This window comes from Pipistrellus kuhlii, unplaced genomic scaffold (assembly GCF_014108245.1).
Source record: "Pipistrellus kuhlii isolate mPipKuh1 unplaced genomic scaffold, mPipKuh1.p scaffold_m20_p_12, whole genome shotgun sequence".
Lineage (NCBI taxonomy): Eukaryota > Metazoa > Chordata > Mammalia > Chiroptera > Vespertilionidae > Pipistrellus > Pipistrellus kuhlii.
In genome coordinates this window covers 42,978,458-43,000,493 of record NW_023425427.1, presented here as the reverse complement: position 1 = coordinate 43,000,493, position 22,036 = coordinate 42,978,458, and the positions used below count along the sequence as shown (strand labels likewise).

The 22,036-nt window shown below is 40.5% G+C and overlaps 1 protein-coding gene across 3 annotated transcripts in view; it reads left to right on the top strand.

The window, feature by feature from the left end:
- Positions 1 to 5,387: 5,387 nt before the first annotated feature.
- Positions 5,388 to 22,036, top strand: part of FREM1 (FRAS1 related extracellular matrix 1) — a 143,217-nt gene continuing 126,568 nt past the window's right edge. For all 3 annotated transcript variants that reach the window (XM_045580249.1, XM_045580248.1, XM_045580250.1), the window contains exons 1-2: positions 5,388 to 5,630; positions 6,832 to 6,947. The gene's annotated coding sequence lies outside the window, so the exon portion shown is untranslated. The remainder of the gene's footprint in view (positions 5,631 to 6,831; positions 6,948 to 22,036) is intronic.

Below are 22,036 nucleotides of genomic sequence, written 5' to 3'. Positions count from 1 at the left end.
TTGACTCCATTGGAACAATTATGCTCTCATAGTGATCTGCGCTTCCCCTTCACGGTGAATTCATCACATTCACATTTATAGTTCACTGTCTGTCTGCCGAATTTATTGCTATATTCCTAATATATAGCAGATCCTAAAAAATACTTAGTAAAAGATATTGTGATAAATGCACAGAATTAGTCAGACTAGGTATGACTGGACTTAGAAGTTAATGTTATTTAAAATCATGCTTCTTTAAAACAATGGGCCTCTAGGTAACTAATTATTAATAGTCAACATTTATGGAATGTTTCTCATAGCTTGCTGCCCTGCCCCCTCCTGTAGCTCTCGGCCACCAGCTTGTAGTTCCCTGTCCCACTCTCCTACAGATCCATGATTTGGTTGTTACGTGGTTGGTTGTTACACCTCGGGGTGTAATGGATAATTAACATATTCCTCTCTTATTATATAGGATTACAAATATTAATCTGGTAAATTCGAAATATCAACCTTCTTACAGGTTCATCCACTGTGAACAAGTGACATTTGATGAAGATAGCCTTCAATGTGAGAGTCAGTACCAGGAATGTTGCTAGACCAGGGCTGGGCAGTGCACAGCCCATTTTCCACCACATTGGAACAGTAGTGACCTCTGGGCACACTAAAGACTCCTTGAAATCACTCCAAATAGAAATGCAGAGGTTGGCAGGCTGGTCCTGATTGTCATACCAGAGGGGAATTAGAAACATGGGATATATTGCAAAGGCACAATGTGGATCCCTGACTTGGAATCCAAGGACCCAAACTCATGTTCCCATTCCACCATTAGTTCTGGGAACTTGGACCTATCTTTGGATTTTGAATTTCTCTTCTATAAAATGAAAACCCAGAGGCAGTTCATCTCTATTATTCCATGAATTCACTCTGAATACGTTTAGTGGATACAAGACTGAGAGGCAGCCTCTTGCTATAAAAGTACAGCTAAAAGTCTTTGATTCTTCTGAGACCAACAGAATAATGTAAAAGTTGTATTGTTTTGTAATGATTAAATGAGTTAATGCCAATGAAATAGCTTTGGAAATGAAAAAAGACTCTATAATATTAGGAAGATTATTTGCAATATTCAATTAGAGTAATTAATATGTAACTGAAGTTGCCCATATTGGAGTAGGTTAGAACATTCAATTCTTTCTTCTCTTCATGCACTAAGTGAAAAAAAGATGCTTATTAGATGCTGCAATTGATGCATTTAAAATATTAGGAAGGGCTACTGTTAGAACCCAAAGCTATAGAACACTTGATATTTCTATAAATATTAAAGTTGGTGAAGAAAAGTCCGTTCTAGAGAGTTTAAGAACACAAAAACACAACACATATTCCTAAGGCGCCTTTGCAGAAATTGAACAAGACAACTGATCAGTGAAAAAGCATGGACCAGACAGGCAATATATTCCCACTCCATTTCCTATGGCAATGAGAGTTTGTTTTGCTGAAATGTAGCTGGTCAGAGGTTTCATGAAAAAAAGTTCTTTGCAGAATAAATTTTGACTTTGAAAATTTTCTGGGATGGAGTTTCTGAGATCCGTTCAGTCTTTTTGATCCCTGGTAATCATAGTTGTGACAGATCTAGGTGCCATCCTATCTAATAAAGAGGGAATATGCTTATTGACCTTCACATTGCCCCAAAGGAGGGAATAGGCTGACTGCCTCATCTTCAAAGATGGCTGTGCCCACAACCAATAAGGAGGGAATATGTTAATTAACTGCCACGCCCTCAAAGATGGTGGCACCCACAGCCAATAAGAAGGGAATATGCTAATTGACTGCCCCGCCCTCAGCCACAAGATGGCAGCATCCAGTCCCCTCAGCCCCAAAGGGGCGGCAGGTATGCCGCAAGGCCAGATCCACCCCCACCATGTGCCTACATCTGGAGTCCCCCAGTCCCCTCAGCCTCCCATTCACCCAGGGCCAGCCTGAGGTGCAGGCAAGCCTCAGTTGGCTGCCCAGCTGTAGCAGCAGCAGAGGTGTGATGGGACATCACCTTCCCCTGAGTTCCCATTTACCGCCCGTCCCTGAGGGTTCCTGGACCATGAGAGGGGGCAGGCCAGGCTGAGGGACATCCCTCCAGTGCATGAATTTTCATGCACCAGGCCTTTAGTTTATAATATTTATAGATGATAAAGTATCTACAGTTTATTTTAGGTCCAAACCACTGCTGGTGATACATAATTAATCTTTCCACTGGATTTAAGTCCACGCATTCTAAAAGACTTACATTCCTATTCCTCAGAACAAATAATTAAAAAGGCCACCCGACACTGGAAACTGTAGAGTCAGCACCCCTCCCAGGCAGGCATCCAGGGCTCCCCCATTCAGAACACTTAAGTGGAAATGCTCAGGAGAGGCCACAATTAAGGGTAACAGGAGCCAGGAAATTCCCCATCCTTTTTCAATGATAGCATTTGTCAGAAGAGGAAATTAGATGATAGGAAAATACTGAATTGGATGCCATTATAATTGACTGTTAAAACCCAAGGAAATAAGCTAAAACTATCGGAAGACAGTAGGGTTGATAAGTATGCTAGAAGAAACTCAGGGGATTAAGGCTGAATGTGAGAATGAGAGCACATTTGTCAGGAGAGAGAAGAGCAAGCATTCCTGCTGGATTATCAAAGAAGCATATACAACCATGGTTCATACTTGTACTAAAAGTACCACCTGGAGTTTATTGTCTATTAAGGTTCACTCTTCGTGTTTACATCCTATGGATTTGAACAAATTTATGAAGACTTATCCACCATTAAAATATTACACAGAGAGGCTTGGCAGGGTGGCTTAGTTGGTTGGAGCATAGTCTTGTACACCAAAAGGTTACAGGTTCAATTCCTGTTTAGGAAACATACCTAGATTGCAGGATTGTTCCCCAGGAAGCAATTGATCGATGTTTTTCCTCTCACATTGATGTTTCTCTCCCTCTCCCTTCCTTTCTCTAAAAAATCAATAAATATATCCTCAGGTGATGATTAAAAGAACAGTATCATTCAGAGTATTATTACCCTAAAAATTCTCTGCGCTCCATCTATTTATACCTCTTTCTCCCTCGATCTTTTTACTGTCTCCATAGTTTTGCCTTTTTCAAAATGTCAGGTAATTGGAATCATAAAGTATGTAGAATTTTCAGAATGGCTTCTTTCACTTAGTAACATGCATTTAACATGTTGTTTTATGGTTAGATAGCTTTTTTTTTTTTCTCTTCACCTGAAGATATTTTTCCATTGATTTTAGAGAGAGTGGAAGAGAGAGAGGGAAAGACAGAGAGCAACATTGATGTGAGAGAAACACATTAATTGGTTGCCTCCTTCATATTCCCCAACCAGGCCCTGGGATGGGGAGGAGCCTGCAACCAAAGTACATGCTCTTGACCCGAAGAGAACCTGGAACCCTTCAGTCTGCAGGCTGACACTCTATCCACTGAACAATTGACTAGGGCATATAATTAACTTTATGAAAGTTATGTTTTCTGCACACATTTCAAAATATATTACAATTTAAGTTATTTATTTATTTATTTATTTATTTATTTATTTATTTATTTATTTTGTTTAGAATGCTAAAAGCATTCCCACCCTCAAAGAAGTTTCTAGACTAATTAATAAACTTTATTTAGTCCAGATGTTAGAAGAAGCACATGATGGAACCACTTATTAGATTCCTTTATCAAATGGATTTTATTTCAACTATTAGCATTTAGAATCATCTGCATTTATTTTTTTGCATTTGAGATATTCACAAGGTGGGTGATTTTTAAATTCAATGAGAACAAAATTGTCTATCATTTTGTGTCTCAAGGCTTTATATCTTGTCCTTTCAGGATTAGTATATGAATTATACATGGTAACTATATTTTGCTTACTAAGAACTGTGCTTAATAAGCAGTGTTTGTTTACTTATAAAGAGCTTGGAGGTTCTTCAAGAAGTTTCAGACAGCAAATAGAATGACTAAAGAGATTTTTTAAATATATATATATATATATATATATATATATATATATATATATAATTGATTTTAGAGAAGAAGGGAGAGAGAGAGAGAGATAGAAACATTCATGATGAGAGAGAATCATTGATTGACTGCCTCCTGCATGCCCTCTACTGGGGATTGAGCCTGCAACCTAGGCCTGTGCCCTTGGCTGGACTTGAACCTGGGATCCTTCAGTCTGCAGACTGATGGCTCCATCCATGAGAAAAATAAGCTAGGGCTCAAGAGATTCTTGAAGACTTAAAATTTATGACTTTGAGTAAGATATGTAGCAATCATTGCTAAAGTATCTATACAGCAAGTCTTTAAATAAAATATCTTCTTTTGCATTCTTACTCATTTTTCCCTTTTTTCTTCCTTATATAATTTTCTCTCTTTTCATTCCCCTCTCTTTCCCTTATTTGTCTAAGGAAAGGGTATGATGTGATGATCTTGTTAGGGAAGCCACAGTCTAGATTGAATTGGATTTATAGTGCCCTGTACTTTAAGGTTTAGAATAACCAGACATGTCTCAATGTAAGCATTTTCCTCAAAGTAAGATAATACCCCTACTTTTCTTTAAATAGTCAATCTAAAAGTTTGGCCAGACGGTATGCCATTATTTTTTTTTTGCCTGGTGGAGATGAAATACAAGAAAGTATTTTAGTATGCAGTTGTTAAGGAACAAAACCCTCACCCACTGAATCCTGATAAGTTGAACCTGTGTGGATCTGACATTTCTTGACCTGTGATCTATTGAATCAGTGGGATCAGAAACTATATGCAAATGAGATGAGATTAATGAAACTTTTGTGGGTTTATAAACTGAAGAACTAAGGACTTAAAAACAGAACCCTAGACTCTCCCAGCTTTTCCTTTGACTGATGTGACAAAAGTTAGATCAGTTCCCCTTCCTTCTCCCTGCTGAATGAATGCTGGGCATCTTATCCTAATTATCAATAAATAACCTTTCAGAATGGGAATTTGTTTGAAGTAAAGAGGTTCAGGGAGGAAAGTGTGATAGAAGAGTTTGAAGGGTCAGGAAACAACTGTGTGGGTATATATGTGGGTGGGCGGGAGCGTGTGTGTGTACCTGTGTGTGTGTTATATGTGTGAGTAAGTCATACATGGGTGTGAAAGTGTGAATATGTGAGTGCATGTCTATCAATGTATTTGGGTGTGGGTGTGCTACCCGTGGGTGCCTATGTGTGTGCCCCACGTGTGCACCTGTGTGTGGGTGGTGCATTTGAGAGACTGTGTATGTTGCATGTGTGTGGGGGTGTGAGATGCAACTGTGTGCCGAGAGCTACGGGTGGGAGAGGCAGCTTCAGCTCAGCCAGTGGCAGAGCAGTGAGCACACAACTAATAGTGAGAAAAGAAGCTGGGGAGAGACAAGGAGGAGAAGCCACTGGCCTCATTAACAAAAGCTCGGTTTTGTCCCTGCGGACCCAACCAGCAGAAGGGACTGAGGAGCTGTGGCTCTCCGCCAGGGAGGCTGGGGCTCCCTGCGCACAGTTGCAGGCATCCTCTATCATGCCCCACGCGGAGGGAGTCCTGGGGCTTGGCAGCCGGGAAGTTTTCAGAGCCGCCGTGGCAGCAGCCCTGGAGAAGACCCGTGGAGAGAGGGAAGTGTGTATGTGACCTTCCGTTCTGTCTTTTCTTGTTGGGAGGGCTAATGGACATTTAGTACAAAGAAAGCTCAAACTCAGCTGACCTGAAAGACTGGAATTTCAGCTCTCTTTCCTTCCCGGGGTTGTTTTTCCTCCCCCTTCTTCTCAAAGCTCTTTAAACCAGAGATTAACCGGTCAGTGACTCTGATTCCGCCCAGGGTTTCTAACTCTGGGGCTTGGAAAGGAAAAGCATTACCTGTAAGTATCTGCTTTCTGTACTTCCCCTCATCTGAACGGTGCATGTTCTGTTTAGCAGGATGCCCCAGAGGTGCTGTGGGTGGTAGCATTAACTCTAAGTAATGATGCAAGAAGTCCATGGAGTCTGCTTGCAAAAGTTTAATTCGCATGTAAACTCAGAAGGTGGTAACTTGCAGTGTTAAAAAACCATGTGCCCCAGATGGGATTCTCTCTTACGAAACAAAAATTTATAACTCCCTTCCGAACCCATTTCCAATGGCATTACCAATGAAATCATCATTTCTTAATTTAGTGATACCAACCTCACCAAAAATCAGGATGTTTCTTCTCAGCTAAAAGAAATGGCAAAGGGAAAGAGGCAAAAATTAACAAAACAGAAAATATCCTCATGGGACAAAGATTTGGAAATGGTCTTTGGATACATTTAGTTTAGTTGCATGTGGGTATATATTTTTAGAAGCATGGTTTCTTTTTTATGGGGATGATAGTTGAAGAGGCAAAGAAATATTGTTCTGAAGTTTCGGATTGATTTTTAAGTCCTTCCTGGTTATTACCCAGATTTGGTCTACAGATTTCAATGCTGCAGTAAATGTTTTTCTTTGTTTGTTTGTTTGTTTATCTGATGTACAGAAAGTTTTTAAGGCATTTAATTTTGATTTTCTGACTTTTTACTGTTGCTCTCCATCTTGTTGCATGGTATGAATTACAAAGCTTTAAAGGAGCATTTCCGGAGGCCGGTTGGCGTTTATGGCCTGAGACTCTTGCTGGAGAGATTAACCTCTTCAGGGCTGGTCCGCAGACCAGCCTCGTGATGCAAATGTTCTTCGGGCTTCTGTTCTGGAGAACTGATGCTGCCAGTTACAGCTTGAAAAGTTACTTCTTCGTGCCCTGTCTTTCACTTGATCAAAGTGCTTTCAGCGGAACCCTAGGCAAATCTTAACTACCTTTGCTCTTTTACTCCATCAGGGACTCTTAAAAGCATGCGTGAGGACCTCCAGGATGCTTGGTGGTAGGCCACACCCCCAAAGAATCTGAGACCTGGGGTGGGGTCCCCGGAATCGACCCAGATGAATCTGATGCAGGTGAGCTGATGCAGGTGAGCTCGCTGCATCTATCTTGCTCTTGGCAGTTAAATTCTTTTCATGTACTTGGTTAATATTAAACTTCATGTCTAATTAATACACTTGAGTTTGAGCTGATGTTGAGCATAAATTGTGTACAACAAGGTTTTGCATGGTTGGCCGACAAACCAGGGCTTTTTAACCAGCTTTCCTATCAACCCCCTCTTTTTTTTTTTTTCCTTTTTTTTTTTTGCTCCCCTTTCCATTCCTACATGGGAGAAAGGGAGTTGGGCAAAGGAACCTGGACACCAGATTCCCCTGCCTCCATCTTTTGGGTCTGACCTGCCTCCACATGGCTAAGCAATGTTTGTCTTGTAAACCTTAAGCCCAGGGCTGCTCTTAATTCTTTATCAGCCTGTGGGGATGCTGTGCTCCTGGGACAGGCGAGGCTGTTTGGCTGAACTCTGCTAGATTTCTTGGGACTGTTCAGGAGCAGCCAATTCTTAGAAACTGAGTTTAGATGGGTCCAGCTGGGAGAAATAGGAAGTGATTTCTCCATCATGTCACGGTCCTCATTTGACAACATATGAAAGTGGTGTTAACATAAAAAACATTCAAATTTGTCAAGAGTATTTTTGTGAGTTTATTTGAGCCAAGCTGTCAATAACTGCCAGGAAGCAGACTCTCAAAGGATTGGGTAATGCTCTCAAGAGTGACAGTTTTGCATCTGGTTTTATGCATTACAGTCAAAAGAGGGTTACATGAAAATCGTTGGTGCTAGATTAGGGAGGTGGGAGAAAGCAAACTGGGAAACGTCTGGGACTGGATAAAAGGTAAAATGATAGACATGTACTTCTTTTACTTAGGTGGTGCAGGATGGTTAACAGTCAACAATTAACTCAGTAACAATGAGGGGATTTGTGGTCTCCACAGAGTGCTTTGAGGGGTGGGGGAGGTAGGAAAGGAAATTACTTTGACATTCCAGTGATCTTAGATGCAAAAAGACAATAGGCTCAGTTAAGGTAAAGACTGACCTTTGTCAGGGAAGATCCAGGTTTAGAACATGACTACCGACCATAAACTGCTTTTTATTCTAGAAAGTTTTCATTGCAGATCCTCCTTTGTGGTTATTTTAGGTCTCTGAGTTTGCAGGGCTGCCACGCAGGCCTTCTCCAATCTAGTCAGGTGGGCATTGAGCCCCTTTTGGTCCACAGTAAAAATTCAGCCCCCACCCCTATCTCTGATGGCATTCGATGGCACTGCGTGTTTATGGCTTTGGATATTTAGAATAAAATGAAAATGGGATGTGGTCATTGGTACTTCTTTCCTTTTTCTCTCTCCTCATCTGCCTGCACATGAAAGGCTCAGTGCTAGTTTCCAAGGACTCCAATGTCAACAGCATGGGCAGGGTTTTTGTGCTCATGATGGGTTTGTTTTTTTTACAGAGAGGAAGTGAGAGGGATAGAGAGTTAGAAACATCAATGAGAGAGAAACATCAATCAGCTGCCTCTTGCATACCCCCTCCTGGTGATGTACCTGCAACTAAGGTACATGCCCTTGACTGGAATCAAACCTGGGACCTTTCAGTCCACAGGCCGACGCTCTATCCACTGGGCCAAACCAGTTTCTGCTGTGCTCGTGATGTTTCAAATCTTAGCTGCTGCTAACCAGTCTTGGGAGAGCCACCTAATCTCTCTAAGTGACACTTCTACCATCAATAAAACGAAAGGGTTGAATTAAATGAGTTTTGGTGTCTTTCCAGCTATGATATTCTGACACTGATGGATATGGCTCAGTCTTCTAAACTCAGTTATTGGTGCATGGGAACTTTTTCTTTTTAATTTTTTCCTAAAATATAGTTGCTATATAGTAGAATAGGAACTTTTTAGCAATTGTTTTGAAACCCAAAGAATAGACTTACTGTTCCCCCCCCCCCAAAAAAAAAATTAAAGAAGATCTTTAAATTGTTTTTTTCTCTCACAAAGAGCCAAGACCCCGGTCCAGTGAGTTAGACAAATGCCACCTTTACGGAGCACACTGCCCTTTGGCCCAATGGGACCTGCACCTCTCTAAAAAGGTTGTTTCTCTGGGCCAGGTTACATAGGACAGCGGCCTTTTATCTTGTCTGCATCTGGCGTTGCTACCCCTCTGGAGAGCTGGGTGGTCTGAGCAGGGCTTGCTGGCCTCCATACCTGCACGGCTTGCAACCTGACCCTTTCATTCAAGTGATTTAATAGCGTTTGTGCTATCAGGTGAGCTCAAACAGAGACCTTTGAAGGGCTGGGGGGAAGAACACCCCCCTAAGGAAATCTCACATTCTGTCTGTGCTGTAGCTTCTCTCACTGCGTGACTGGGGCAACATTTCAAAGTGTTCTGAAACTTGGCCATCAAGATAAGAAAATATAGCTGTGATCTCTGTGCTTTTCAGACAAATGTAGCCTCTAACTGACTGAAGGTATCATGTTTAGGTGGGAAACTACTCAGGGGAGGAGAGAGTATGGGGATCTCGCAGAGTTGGGATATTTTTGACAACATGTTTTGGCCTCTCTTTGTAAAAGTTTAAAGGGAATGACACAGGAGTCTTTGCTTTCTCTCTTATCCCTCTCTACTTATGGGGTTGCTTCTGTGATGCCAGAATACTCCTGTGGTGCATCATGCAAAGACTGCCTATCACTCATCACTCTCACCCTTATCCTTGAGGTATCTGGCTTCCTTAGAGACAGGGACAGATAAACACTCCAGGCTCACTAAGCCCCAAGTTCTTCCACAGGGGTCCCATCTCTGCATTCTGTCATGTGTCATCAGCTGCTCAGCACTCACAGAGGCTCTCTGCATTCTTCTCTTAAAATAAATGGGCCAGGACTTAGTCTCATGGGGTCACACTCAATGCCATGGCATTTCATCCCAAGATCTACATTGCTTGTTAGATCTCCTGTAAATTATAAGCCAAAACCATTGTGAAGTCTGGAGAATGTCATAAAGGATCGAAATTCCCAGATGAAAACTCATCCACATGTTTGAAAGTTGTTGGCTGTTTCCCATCACATTGCTCCCATGGCTCAGATTTGCTTCTCCTGTAAAAGGGATTCTCCCCTTTGGAGAGACAACACAGCATCAACACCACAGTGATAATTTTTGTTTTATGTAAATCTTTCCTTTTATTAGAACATGGTAGGATGATTTTATTTAATCCAATTAGCATTAGTGATATCATTTTAAAACCAAAAAGTTAGTATTGCTAGATCACGAGAATGAAATCAAGAGTAGTATAGAAGAAAAAAGGAGTGGCCTTGGAATAAATTTCAAATGGGTTCTAATCCTGGAGGGCATTGTGGGTGCTACAGAGATCGGAGAGGACTGTGGGAGAAAACTTCTGCCTGATATATCAGTTAGCAGGTCACAGGCAGCCTTTGAGGCAGCTGTTTCAGTAGACTTTTGGCAATGTGAATCAGGGGATCCTTTTAGGAAACCCAAGAGTGGGAAAAGTGCATAAAGACAACTTGTCAAGGAGACAGAGACAGTTGGACAAGAGGAGGCATGTTATGAGAAAGGAGAAAAGAGATTTGTTGAGTATTAGCAGTAATAGTCATGAAAGTAGTAAGAATACTAATATTTATTGAGCATTCTCTATGTGCTGTATGCTCACCTATGCTTTTTCTTTTGATTCTTATAGCAGAACAATGGGTTGATGTTTTCACTCTTTTCAAAGGTGAAAAAACTGAGACTAAGAATTTATTTTGGCCAACATGCCATCATCAGTAAGTGGCAGAACCAGCATCCCATCTAAGTTAGCAAGTTCCCCTCCTTACGGTTGCTACTGCCCTGGTGCCTGTTTTGGTGCAGCGGCTTTCCTGTTGTAGGCGTGGCTTCTACTATGGAGAGAACAGTGGGCCAGCTGATTAAAGTAGTTTATCAAAGTGATAATAATAATAAGAAAAGATGGGGACCAAAGGGCGAGTGTACCTGAAGAGCTGATTTCTACCAAATATGGGATAAGTATCTCAAGCTTATTTCTAAAAATGCATTGTCATTGAACCTATGTGTGATGTAATGTCCCACAATAGTAAGAGCATCAGCGGTTCATTTCAGATTAGACACAAGGGCCTTTTCTTTTGCATCTCTCTCCTTTCATTCCCCTTATTTTCTTCTCTTCTTTTAATACTTTCTGGTCTTAAGATAGTCGGACTCCTGCTCACCACAGGTCAAGGCTCAGTAACTTTGATCTCCTCATTGATTGTGGCCTCAGCTACTAAGATCTACTGCCTTTCACATGATAGGTTGGAATGAAATACTAAAATTTTGGGAAATACTTGGTGCCTTGAGCCCTTAAAATTCTCAGAATAAGAAAAAGTAGCTGCTGCTGGAGGTACTGATTTGTGATTAAAATGTCACTTTAGGGAGGTTTATCAGTAGGAGAAGAGAGGGGTTGAATGAATGGCCTTTTGACTATTTTAAGTAGCTACCCAGAGAATATAACATTGATTTTTATAATATATCCTCTATATCTTGTTTACTATGTGTGTGAATTTGCTAGGCCTGCCATAACAAAGTACCACAGACTTGGTGACTTAAACAACAGAAATTAACTCTTTTACAATTCTAGAGACTAGAAGTCCAAGATTAAGGTGCAAATAGGTTTTATTCCTTCCGAAGCTTCTCACCTTGGCTTGTAAATGGTTGTCTTCTCCTATGTCTTCACATGGTTTTCTCTCTATACCCATCTGTGTCCTTATTTCCTCTTTTTAAATATGATTTTTAAAATTGGTTTTTAGAGAGAAAGGTAGAGAGAGTTAGAATTCTCGATTGGCTTCCTCCTACATACCCCCTATTGGGAATTGAGCCCACAACCCATGCATGTGCCCCTCACCTGGAATCAAACTGGTAAATTCTTGGTTCATGGCTTGATGTTCAACTACTGAGCAATGCCAGCTGGGCCTTATTTCCTTTTTATGTGGACATTAGTCATATTGCTTTAAGGTCAATTCTAAGGACTTAATTTTAACTTAATTGTCTCTGTAAGGACTCTACTTCTGCTCTGGATGGTGTGGCTTGGTTGGGCAGCATCCAGAGAACCAAAAGGTTGCTGGTTAGATTCCAAGTCAAGGTACTTGCCTGGGTTGTGAGCTTAATTTTTGGTAGGGGGTGTGCAAGGGTATAGTTGATCAGTGTTGCACTCTCACATTGTTTCTTTCTTCGTCCACTCTCTTAAAAAATCAATAAACTGCTGAAATCGGTTTGGCTTAGTGGGTAGAACATCATCCTGTGGACTGAAAGCTCCCAGGTTCGATTCTAGTCAGGGCATGTACCTTGGTTACGGGCACATCCCCAGTAAGGCTGTGCAAGAGGCAGCTGATCGATGTTTCTCTCTCATCGATGTTTCCAACTCTCTATCTCCCTTCCTCTCTGTAACAACAACAACAACAATAAAATATATTAAAAAATCAATAAACTATTTTTTAAAAATGACCCTATCTCTAAATATAGTCATATTCTGTAATATTGGGGTTTAGGACTTCAACATAAAGTTTTTCAGGAACAAAATTCAGCCTTAAAATCATGCCAAGGTCCCTGCCTGGTGTTAGTTAGCTAATCTTCCAAATTCTTAAGACATTACAGCATGTCTTCAAATAATTTTGTCTTGTTCAATGTTGATGAGATGCTGTATGAACTTAACTCATGTTTCTATCAATTAGCCTACAGTAAAACTGCTTTTGTTATACCTCTCATTTCGCTTAAGGTCACACAACCTATTAACAACATTAAGTGAGGACTTATGGTACTACAACCAAAGGAGATAGAACAAAACTTAGAGATACACAAACCCATGTTTAAAAAATCAGTTATAATACACTGTGGATTTGGAATTTGGCTTCAGGATGGACTGGTAGGGAAAATTCCTTAGAAAGGACTAGCTTTTTCACTTTCAGAAAAATCCCAGATGGAACTGATTTTGTTTTTCTCATTTGGCCATAAAGCCTGGGTGGTGCTGTTTTGACTTTTCCAGTTAGGAGGGAGCTGTGTGGCCTGTGTATCATTTAGCAACACAGATGCTAGGTGGCCTAGCTCATGGTTGCTGAATTGCTTTATTGGAAACTATTGGCCTTTGTTTACTCATACATCAAGATACATTTCCTGTTCTGTGGCTTTGCAACTTGCTTGGGTGCTAGGTCCCTTGTGCATGGACCTCATAGGAGGACTCCCACGTGTCCCTTCCCCCATGGTAGCATTTGCCTACATTAAGCATGGCAAATGGTGATGACCCTGTGAGCTAATCACAATGGTCAGAGGTCACACAACGCTGCACAGCAGGCTCGCATTCACGGGCATCATGACTGAACTGTTAGCTTTGTGGCCAGATAATTCTGAGATTGGGACTTGAAAATGCAAGACTTAAGACTTCAGATCTTTAATACCTAGACTATTCAGACTTTTTAAGATGAAGGCTTAAGACTTTAAGACAATGACATGCTAATGAGCTCATGTGCCCATGATATAAGGGAAATTGATTTTGGTTATTGTAAAGATAGTTTTTATTATTGTTAATTAAAAACAATAATAAAAACTATCTTTACAATAACCTTCTGAAATTATTATTATGAACCCCACTGTAAAGAGGATGAAAGCAAGGCTGAAAATGTTTAAGTAACATATATATATATATATACTGAATGTTGAGGTTCTTTCTAAACACTAAAGTGTTCAAAAATGAACAATTTAGTCAGTGCTGACCTTAGTTCAAAGGCTTAATTGGGGTCTGTCTACAAAGAGATGTGTGGTCTAACAGGTCTATTATCTGGCTTTTTCTTTTTCCTTTAAACAAGGAATTGACTTGTTTTTCCTTCAAAAAATTGATCTTTATTCATTGTTATTGAGTAGAAAAAGCCAAATTATTTATCCCAAGCAGAAGGTTGGAGATAGTGAGTTGGATTCCAAGATTGAGGTTCATGACCAGGTTAAGGAGTGATGTAAGAGGTCTGAGATAATGGCCATGGTTTCATTGAAGAATCAGCAAGAAGCAATTGGGGGTACATTAAGAATCCAATGGGGAGCCCTGATTGGTTTGGCTCAATGGATAGCGCATCGGCCTGAGGACTCAAGGTTTGATTCCGGACAAGGGCATGTACCTTGGTTGTGCACACATCTCTAGTAGGGGGTGTGCAGGAGGCAGCTGATTGATTTTTCTCTCTCACTGATGTTTCTAATACTCTTTCTCTCTCTCTTCCTCTCTGTAAAAAATCAATGAAATATATTTAAAAAAAAGAATACAATGGGGAATTAGACTTTAGAGTAATCTGAGAGATTTTAAATTTTCAGTTCAGAACGTTTGAATGTTCTCCTCTTTGCAGCAGGAGATTAAGCAGATAGCCTAAAATCTCCTTCTAATCTGAACAATAATGATTTTTTAAGTAATGATTTTAAAGAGAGCTATTACTTCTGCCTCAACCCAAATGACCATTTGATATTTCTACCACCCCTTGAAATATACTATGAAAAAAAAGGCACAGAAAAATATTACCCTTTTGAGTAATACAATCTATTACTATATGTATTTAATTTTGTCTTTAAAGACTCACAGCAAGGGGAAAATTTGAATACAATGGAAACTAGTGGTCATACAAAATTTTCTAGTTAAACTTCATGTTATTTTCTTTTATTTTTAGACATTGTTTCCTTTCCAACAATTTTTCTGATTAGGTAGCCATAGTCTTGTATCTACAATTCACGTATGTGACCTGCTTCTGGGGAATGGTCCTCCCAACTGGGCTGTCAGGAAAGGTTCCTTCTTTTCCTCTCTGTCTGGGGCCATCCTCTTTCCCTCTCCTCTTCCCCTCCCATCCCCTAGTAACCTTCAGGTTGGGTCTTTCTTTCAGCCTCTTCCTGGTGCAAGTCTTACAGGCCAGCCCTACCTCTTTCCTCCTTGATGGTTTTTAGACACGCTGAAGAACCTAGCTCCAGCCTTTGGCCACTAAAGCTCCTCTGGCCTCTTCTTACACTTACAGGACGAGAAAGCAAAGTGCAGCTGTTTGCAGCAGTGATTCCATTCTGATTGCTTATTAGAATTTATTCAAATGTCTGCTCCTCCCCTCCTCCTATCCCCTCCACCCCCTGGACTCCCCCACCCCCCAGACAAATAAAACATGAAGCTCTGAAGTGGTGCTTGAGTGATGGTGATGTGAGGTCAGAGATAGGACCTGCTAGTATAGGGGTGTACTAGAGGCATCTCCTTCACCATGGTGTGTTTCATTGTCATCAACAATACAGAGCATCATTAACTTGTAAGGGCTTCTGGCTTTTTTCTGGGGTGATGGAGTAGGGCTGAGGCCATGAGGATGAAGCCTTTTGTAGCCAGTTCTCCTCAGGCCTTGGGAAACCTTGACTCCGCCCCCACAATGCATAACCCCAGGGCACCATTCACTGTGCTCGAGAAAACAGCATCCCTGGCACCCATGGAGCATGGCCAGGACACCAATGGTGCCCTGGATTTGGATTGCTGAACTGAGTGAAACCAAGTAAAAGAGCTTCAGCCAGTCCTATAAAGGACAGATATGTTAGTGTGGTTTTCCCCAGCGAAATACTCCACTAGGGTGCGTTTATGCAGCCAGTGCTCAGGGATGTCACAATTTGAACTGCTTCTGTTAGCGGGGCTGGACTCTGTGCCTACGGCAAGTATGTTCTTCTAGACTAGGGGTGTCGAACTCAATCAGAGAAGGGGGCAAAATCTAAAATCCAGCCTAAATCGCGGGCCGAATGGTTTACTAAACAGTCATAAACTGTCATTGTGATGGAAACGCAGCAGAGTGCAGTGATGACAGCGCGGTGCGGGCCACATTGCAAGGCCTGGCAGGACGGATTTGGCCCGTGGGCCTTGTGTTTGACACGTGTTCTAGACAAATGATTTGCAAACCAATTTAAAAAAATATCTTATTTATGTCTTAGAGACCCTAGGGAAAGTGTTTCACCAAGACTGCTTGTATGCTACGTGTTTTTCTCTCTTTTAAAACATGTCTCTCACTTACTGATGTTTGCAGTTGTTGTAAGGTGCCATTCTTACACATTGCTTCATTCTCCCCCAGGGATTTATCCAACAGGTGAGCCATTCAGTCAGACATTCAGATAGTTATCCTCAGCCTGCTATGGTTATAGAGATTTTGTTTTGGAGTCAGTCCTTGAAGCATTTTTATCCCCAACTGACTGAGAGTGCCCTCTCATCCCCCGTTCTCCACAGCCCTCCCCAATTCTGCCAAAGTAAGCAGATCAGGTTTCTCTCTTCTTAATGCAATTAAGTTCAGTGGTCCACAAAGGCTCCAGGGCCTCCTGTGTGTGCAGAACCAACCCTGGTGCTGGGAGCACATTCACACACGGGGACCTCAAGACGGAAGAGTGTTTTGGGAGCCTGCAAGACCTGCAGATCCCCAGGAAGGACAGAGCGCCACAGCCTGGCTGAAATCACGCCCAGTCCCCAAACGCGGGAGGTGTGATGAGCAAGAACACTGAGGTTTGTTGTGGTTCCTTCTGTTGCTGATGGTCCCGCACTGCTCTGTAGAAAATGTTCTAGTTCCATCTGGGTGTTACTGCAGGGGCAATTCAACCTGACTCACTGGACGCGTAAAAGGATGGCTCAACTACTAACAGTCTTCAATTGAATAATATTTCAAATGAGTAATAGTATTTGAGCAGACTTAGGTTTATGGAAAAATTGAACAGAGAGTTCTCACAACTCCCTCTCCCTCCAGTTATCCAAGTTATTGACATCTTGTACTGGTATGGTATATCTGTTACAATTGATGAGCCAATTATCATTTAAAGCTACATTTTACATTAAGGTTCACTCCTGCTGTTGTACAAATGTTTAGTGACATGCATCTACTATTACAGGGGTAAGTTTTTCAGTGAGTTACAGAAAGCTTTCTTTGGTTGGCCTGGGGTTGAAAAGGGGAAGAAAGGCACTGACTTGGTTTGAGCCTGGTGTGCGTGTGAGAGCTGGGGACTTCAGTTGAGCCATAGAATACACATTCAACAACCCCAAAAGAGGTTGTATAGATGCAGAAACAGAGCTCAAGACAGACTGAGGACCTTGTTCAAGGAAATGGTAGAACTAGGAGAGGTGCCCGGATTTGATGAATCTGATTCCCACTCTGGCCTCTGGTTTGTCACTATTGCATTTAGCATTCCACTTTTCGTCATTTACCCCCAAGTTTCTAAAGGTATCAAAAGAATTTTTATTACAGCATATTTTTTACAAGAATATTTGTGATGGTTGGTCTCTTTTCATACACTAGACCTCTGTGAGTGAATTTTATCATTAGCTATGGCATGCAAGTAAGATGGTCAAGGTTATCACTCAAAGAGCAATGCTGGGTAGTTTTCTGAGATTACACTGAGCAATCCTTTTCACAGGGAAGTATCTAAACCTTAACAAAAGTTCTTTAAGTGTGTACTGCTGAGTTTGATGAATTCATTAAAGCATTTTGCTTATATGGTATAGCAGCAATATAATTTTGTATTGTAAAGTACTTGATTATAAATCTCCCACAAGACCTCAATCTTTCAAAGATAGGGATTATATCTTAGTTAATTTTTGTGCATCCAGTGCCTCTACTCTTTCACACCAAACTCTGCCTCTGATGTAACATCTTTGTGTTTATTCTTTGACTGTGCTATATTCTTTCCATCTTCAAACATGCTCCGCTTTCTAAATCCTATTTATTCTTTAATCTTAACTCTCTCCTCTTCTAGAAGGGCTTCCCCAGGTCCAGTCCGAGTCAAATGCTGCCCTCTAGTTATTCCTATAGCACACAATGCATTCCACCATTATAGCACTTAAACCCTTTTTGAATTGTTAGTTTATATGTCTGTCTTTCTGTATCCCACTATAAACTCTCTAAGAGCAAGAATTATTTTTGTCTTTTTAATCCTAGCACAGAATATAGCCCTTATCACAAAGTGGGTACTCAACAATGGTTTGTACACTGAGTGAACGAATGAATTTGTCATATGCAAACAGAGAACCAGGATGTCTTCTATTAATAAAAATGGAATTGTTCTCAGAGGATGAATCCCTGAACCTGATTTAACATGAATTTAAACAGAATTTAACTTTAGGACAATTTGGTATTTCATTGTGAATTAGAAGATGCAGAATTCAGTCAAGGAAAGGAAAACCAATTTTAATCAGGGTGACTGTGGTTGGGAAGGTTCTAGGTATGAGTGTGGGTACAGACACGTGGTTGGTCCCACGTGAAGAGCAGGTGTAGTCAACTATGAATGTGTGCTTTTCATTCTGTTTAAGTTAATTTATTAAAGCAAGATGTTATGAAAATATGTATGATTCAACTCTCTGGCCTAAAGCAAAGTGAATGTAAATTATGGCCACTTCCTAATCTTCAAGGAAACGCCTTTGATGGTTTAAGGAACTCTACTAGTCATTAAAAACAGAACTGTAAGTGAGGGCACTAAGCCTTTCCCTCCTGCAATCTGTTTTTTCTACTTTTAAAGATAGTTTTAGTAGACAGTCTCAGTAAAGAAAAGCCAGATGTCTGGTTTTCAAAGAATGGCCGGAATTTAGTTTTCTGATGTAAATTCATTAAGTATATCTTTGATCAGGTATGACTTGAAATTGTGTAGACACCATGTGGTCATCCTATATTTTAATAATTTTAATTCTCTACCCTTGTGTCTCTTGAATAATTTCTCAAAGAAAAAAAAGTTTGTTTTTTTTTAATGGAAAAACTAGAGGCCTGATGCACAAAATTTGTGGAAGCGTAAGCCCTTCTTCCCTGGCTGCCAGCACCAGCTTCCCTCTGGCACCTGGGACCCGCCAGCTGGCACCCAGGACCTGTGCTTCCCTTACGGGCCTGGCTTTGTCCGGAAGGTTATCTGGAAGGATGTCCAGTATAATTAGCGTATTATGCTTTTATTATTATAGAAGGCTTTCTATAAGTTTGCCAACTTTGGGCTTAAGAGTTTTTTCTTAGAGCCTTTAATATTCTCATATTCCTTGTGAATCTTTAAAAGGAGATTTTAGCATTCTGTGCTTCAAATGTATTTGGATATAGAAGACTTTTTTTTTTTTTTTTTGTAGAAAACTTAGAATATCTATAAATATCCATTTTAAAACACAATTTGTAATAGGTGGCCTGTATCAGCAGGGTAGATGTTCAACTGTTGAAAAAATCTAAGAAAGGAAACCTTCTAATGAGCTTGTGCAGTAGAAGTCCATCTTTGCAACCCAGGTTTCCATGGCATAACTGGGAGGAGGGCTTTCTCTCCATAGTTCAGTTTTTCTCTCAGCTCTTCCTGAGGCCTGGGAAGGAAGTTCTGGAAACAATATTTCTGGACTGAGCATCTATGATTTGAGGAACTGCATGGGATAGCAGAGGTTGCACCATCTGGATGTCAGAACTAAATTTCCAATCCAGGTTTGGTTTCCAGATAGTTACATAATCTTGGTGTTAGAAATGATTAAAGGAGACAATTTAGGTGACACAAACAGACTTTATTTAACACTTCAGCCCAGAGGCATGGCTCAGTGGTTGAACATCAACCTATGAACTAGGAAGTCAGGGTTCGATTCTCAGTCAGGGCCCATGCCCGGGTTGCAGGGTCGATCCCCAGAATGGACATGCAGAAGGCAGCCGATCAATGATTCTCTCTCATTGATGTTTCTCTCTCTCCCTTTCCCTTCCTCTCTGAAATCAATAAAAAATATTTAAAGCCTCCCCACAAAATGTCATGAAATAGTCTACTTTTGGAAAACTGCAACATAGGGTAGAAGGGAAGAATCTTTTTTATAGAATAAAAAACCAAAAAACAAAAAACAAATACAAATAAATGAGGTTGGGAGGCCCAGAATTGGCTTGGCGTTTGGGGATTGGATAACTAAATATGTTTGGCTTCAGGAGGAGCATTTAAAGGGACAGGAAAGTTATCTAAGTTTTGGTTTGCTGACATGCCATGCCGGGCTCCTGCTGAGACCTAGAAAATTATTTAAACACTAGAGGCCCTTAGGCCTAGCCAGCATCCTCTCACAATCCAGGACCCCTCGGGGGATGTCAGACTGCTGGTTTTAGCCTGATCCCTGAAGGCCAGGCTAAGGGACTCCACCAGTGCCAAGGGACCCCACTGGTGCATGAATGCATGCACTAGGCCTCTAGTATGCATATAATCTCTTCCTGTCCTTCTCCTACCCCTTTCCCTATGAGATTCATCAGTCTGTTCCATGTTTCCATGCCTGTGTGTTGAGTGTCTGCCCCCTAGTGGTTAGTGCGTGTCATACCAACTAGTCGAATGGTCAAATCATCACTTAGGCTTTTATATTTATAAAGGAATGCTATGCAACTTTTTAAAATATGGTTCTAATTAAGTTCAAAATCCATATATACATATATGCACATACATACGAAATCCTAAGAGTGTTCACTTTGAGTATTTGGAAAGTGCTTTATGTGTCTATATTTTTATTATTTAGTTAATGAGTATTTGTTTCTTTTATACACATAAGTGGAAGTTATTTTTAGAAAGTGCAAATAAATCGATAAATAAAATGAAAAGTAGTTGAATTCTAAAGTTTCTCCTAAACCATACATTCTGTGATTTAGGTTACATTTTAGAAAAAAAAATGCAAGTGGAGGTAATAGAATATTATAAACAGAAGACTGGAATTTTGAAGTCTGTTTTCCTTGAGGACTTTAAACTGTGCTTATGGCATGAGGAATTGGGACACTAAGACCCTGGTAGACTGAGTATCTGCCTTAATTATACACTCTCAGAGTAACAGTTACTTCCTTGAGAGAAGAACATTGCCTCCAGTGAAACTTAAACAGTCATCAGTTGTTATCTGGACCCATAAAGGAATTTGTTAAGGATTTACATACTGTAAGAAAATGACCCCAGGGTTAGTGAAGCAATTGCAAAGGGCATACAATTTTGTTGTAATGAGAAGCTTGTAGAATAGAGTGGTTAAATACGCTGGTCCTGAGATTGGGTGGCATGTTACTTAACTTCTTTGCACCTCATTTTTTCAAGTCTTTAAAATTGCAACCCACTTCCTAAAGCCATTGTAGGAATTAAGATAACCTATGTAAAGTGCTCTGAACAATGCCTAGCCCATAGTAACCACTTAATAAATGTTAGTTTTTATGTGGTTAATATGTCACTTCTTTAAGTCATTGTTTAACTATAAAATCAGAATAATAGAAATTATTTTGTAGGTTTGTTGTGAGAAATAAATGAAAACATGCATATAAAGAATATAGCCCAGTAACTGTATATAGTAAGTAAAAAGTACTAGTAAGAGAGAGAGAGAGGGGGGGGGGGGAGAGAGAGAGAGAGGAGGGAGAAAAGGAGGATACTAAATATTATTTGTGAAAGAAAAATATCTTAGAAGTCACAAGCTATTTCTTCTTCATGATTCTATTCTCCCTATCTGAGAGCATCTGAGAGCATTCACCTGGAAATCCTGTGCTGGGCAAGATTTTCTACCCTTGTGGAGTCCTTGAACAACTAGAGCTCCATAAGGAGTTGTGAGGTTCTTGACGAAGAATAACCTGCTTTTTGTCTGTGTCTTCCCAGCACTGTGTGTGTGTGTGTGTGTGTGTGTAGTATGTCTCAACGACTCTGTTGGAGGGAATGAACTAAGGATGTCAGAATAGAGGAGGAAGCAGTAGAGCCTGTTTCTTTCTCACTGATTCTAGCTTCTGGCTATGATCTTGGGCAAGTCTTAGAATTTAAGTACTCTTTGTTGCCTGAAACAAGGAGCAATTAGACTTCTTCTTAAGGTCACAGGAATTAATGGGTTGGAAGTCCTTGGTAAAGTCTAAATCTTAACTCCTGGACTCAACACAAAAAAAGAGAACCACTTTCTCAAAGTGCTAGTTGTTTCCTGTGGATGCTGTTCTCCTGATTTCTAGATTCGTGATCCCAGGTGAGTCAATTTAAGTCACTTATGATTTGGATTCAACTCGATTGTCCTACAGATAATTTTATCCAGTTACTAGTTTATGACTGAGACTTTTACATTTGAGTTAAATGAATTACTTTGAAAATTAGTTTGAGTGAAAATTATGATGATTTAAAAAATCTATCATAAAAATTCCAACATGGATTCTAAG